This window comes from Gymnoscopelus microlampas, assembly GCF_963454915.1.
Source record: "Gymnoscopelus microlampas genome assembly, chromosome: 21".
Lineage (NCBI taxonomy): Eukaryota > Metazoa > Chordata > Actinopteri > Myctophiformes > Myctophidae > Gymnoscopelus > Gymnoscopelus microlampas.
In genome coordinates this window covers 5,877,802-5,880,720 of record NC_139958.1, presented here as the reverse complement: position 1 = coordinate 5,880,720, position 2,919 = coordinate 5,877,802, and the positions used below count along the sequence as shown (strand labels likewise).

At 34.5% G+C, this 2,919-nt stretch overlaps 1 long non-coding RNA gene across 1 annotated transcript; it reads left to right on the top strand.

Moving 5' to 3' along the window:
• Nucleotides 1–244: 244 nt before the first annotated feature.
• Nucleotides 245–2,679, top strand: LOC311038202. Its single transcript, XR_014600024.1, has 3 exons — nucleotides 245–305; nucleotides 1,524–1,640; nucleotides 1,962–2,679. It is a non-coding gene; the product is annotated as an uncharacterized lncRNA (long non-coding RNA).
• The last annotated feature ends 240 nt before the right edge of the window (nucleotides 2,680–2,919 follow it).

The following is a 2,919-nucleotide window of genomic DNA, read 5'->3' as shown; positions in this document are numbered from 1 at the left end:
AAGGACTTGTCAGAATCTAGTTGTCCTGCCCCCACCTGCCTCTGATTGGCCTACCGAACGCCCCCTTCTGTGACCCACGCGGAAGCACGCCCGATATACAGACGCTTCAGAGCCGGAGGAGGCGCCTACCTTTATATGTCTATGCATATTAGCATTAGTTGACTCAAATGCAGACACCAGCCACGCCCCCTTTACAAAGGTATTAAAAGCTGTTAACGCTGCTGCTCAATGAGTCATTTAAACCTCTATGTCCAACACCATGCATCTGATCATACTCATCCTTGGCCTCGTGCTCTTACCACATGGTAAGTATTTACTAATGATTTTTGTTGTCTGCCTTTCACAACATGTGAATAGTAATACTAATAATACTAATACTAATACTAATACTACTACTAATAATAATGGTAATAATAATAATACTACATTAATAATTTACAGTCATTTCACTGTGACAGTGAAATCCACACACATGGTGTAAACTGCCCCTGTCACTCACATGCATAGCCTTCACAGACTTTAGCATATAGAATCTGGAGTGTGATACTCAAATTAATATTATAGTAGATTATATACCTACTAACAAGTTAATATTATAGTGGATTATATACCTACTAACAAGTTAATATTATAGTGGATTATATACCTACTAACAAGTTAATATTATAGTGGATTATATACCTACTAACAAGTTAATATTATAGTGGATTATATACCTACTAACAAGTTCATATTATAGTATATTATATACCTACTAACAAGTTCATATTATAGTAGATTATATACCTACTAACAAGTTAATATTATAGTGGATTATATACCTACTAACAAGTTCATATTATAGTATATTATATACCTACTAACAAGTTCATATAGTAGATTATATACCTACTAACAAGTTCATATTATAGTAGATGATATACCTACTAACAAGTTAATATTATAATATATTATATTCCTAACAAATTAATATTACAGTGGATTATATACCCACTAACAAGTTATTATAATAGATTATATACCTACTAACAAGTTAATATTATAGTAGATTATAACACGTTAATATTATAGTAGATTATATTCCTACTAACAAGTTAATATTAAAGTAGATTATATAACAAGTTAATATTATAGTAGATCAGATACCTACTAAATTAATATTATAGTAGATTATATACCTACTAACAAGTTAATATTATAGTAGATTATATACCTACTAACACGTTAATATTATAGTTTATATACCTACTAACAAGTTAATATTATAATAGATTATATACCTACTAACAAGTTAATATTATAATTGATTATATGCCTACTCACATCTACCCAAGCTATCACTTAGATATCTAAGAGTGTCAATCTACCTTAAATAAATTAGATATATACTTATTAGCCAGATTTACACTGCTCATTAAAGTGTTTGAATTATAAATGTTTGTTTGGTAAACAAACAAATAGCTGTGTTGGAATGTGTAGTTTTCAATTTTAACCTTTGTGATATTGTCTACCTGTTGTCTTAGCCTCTACCTTGAAGTGCTATATGTGTAACCCAGCCCAACCCGACTGCACCAAGACTGAAGCATGTGGTATGGTTCCCGGCAGCAAGACCATGATGGATCGTTGCGCAGCGGGAAAACGTAATTATCCTTATTGCTTTAGTTTTTACACAAACATTTCACATTCCTCAGCTCAGAAAAATGTTCCAAGATTTTTCTAGACTTTTAAGGTCACCACTGATTTTCTGACAACATTGCTGAATGATGAAAATATGTTGTATGTCGCATTGAATTAAAAAGTAGTTAAAGTGTTTACAACTGGTACAGAAAGTAATGTGTGTGTGTGTGTGTGTGTGTGTGTGTGTGTGTGTGTGTGTGTGTGTGTGTGTGTGTGTGTGTGTGTGTGTGTGTGTGTGTGTGTGTGTGTGTGTGTGTGTGTGTGTGTGTGTGTGTGTGTGCCAGTCCTTAATGTACCCGTTAAGGGCTGCAGTACAGGGGAAAAGTGTATATCGGCGGCAGCGTTGGTTGGCAGCATGAGCTGCTGTTCCAGTGACTTGTGCAACGGAGCCTCCATCTCTGCAGTGAGCCTCGTGGTCCTGGCAGCACCACTGGTCATCGTCGCTCTGTTCAACTGAAGGATTCTCTCTGCTCCAGTTTGACTCTTACATCTTGTATGATGTCTAAGTGCTATCCACTGCTCATCATCTAGTCTAGCTTTAACAGGGGTCGGCAACCTTTTTGACACAAAGTGCCACGTTTTATTTTATTGATAGGTCAGTGTGCAATTATGTTAAATTATGACACCATACAAAAATAAAATATTTCCAACAGATTTAGATTTCCCATAATAGGCTACATAACCTTATTTGAACTGTTTAAATGAATGTAGAATTATGTGCAGGGTGTAATTTGCATACAGATGTGAGGGGACTTAATTTAATTGACTAATTGTTTTTATATATTTTATTTTAAAAGAAAAATCCTCTCTCTCACACTTATGCCAGTGTGCCATAGTATTCACCCTCGGACCCTCCCCTGGGCCAAAGTTGGCACCGTCCCTAAGGTTGCATACCACCCCCCCACCACCCCAGCTGATCAACTCCCCAAATCATCCTCATTGATATACCACTGCTTGTCATTCTGTATTCTATTATAATAAACCTTAAGTGTGTGCAGCATCCATTAATTTGTATTATTATTATTATTATTATTATTATTATTATTATTATTTATTTTTTTACAACCCAGACATAACAATAAATTGTTGTCATTGTACCTTATTTTGCATCTGAATTATCTTCTTGTCTTCTATTCCTAAGCCAATAATTTGATGACCGGGTCATCCGTCATCAAATTACCGGAGACAAATGATTGGTTTAGAAATGCGACAAAAACTAAAAACTCTCCATGAATTATAGGC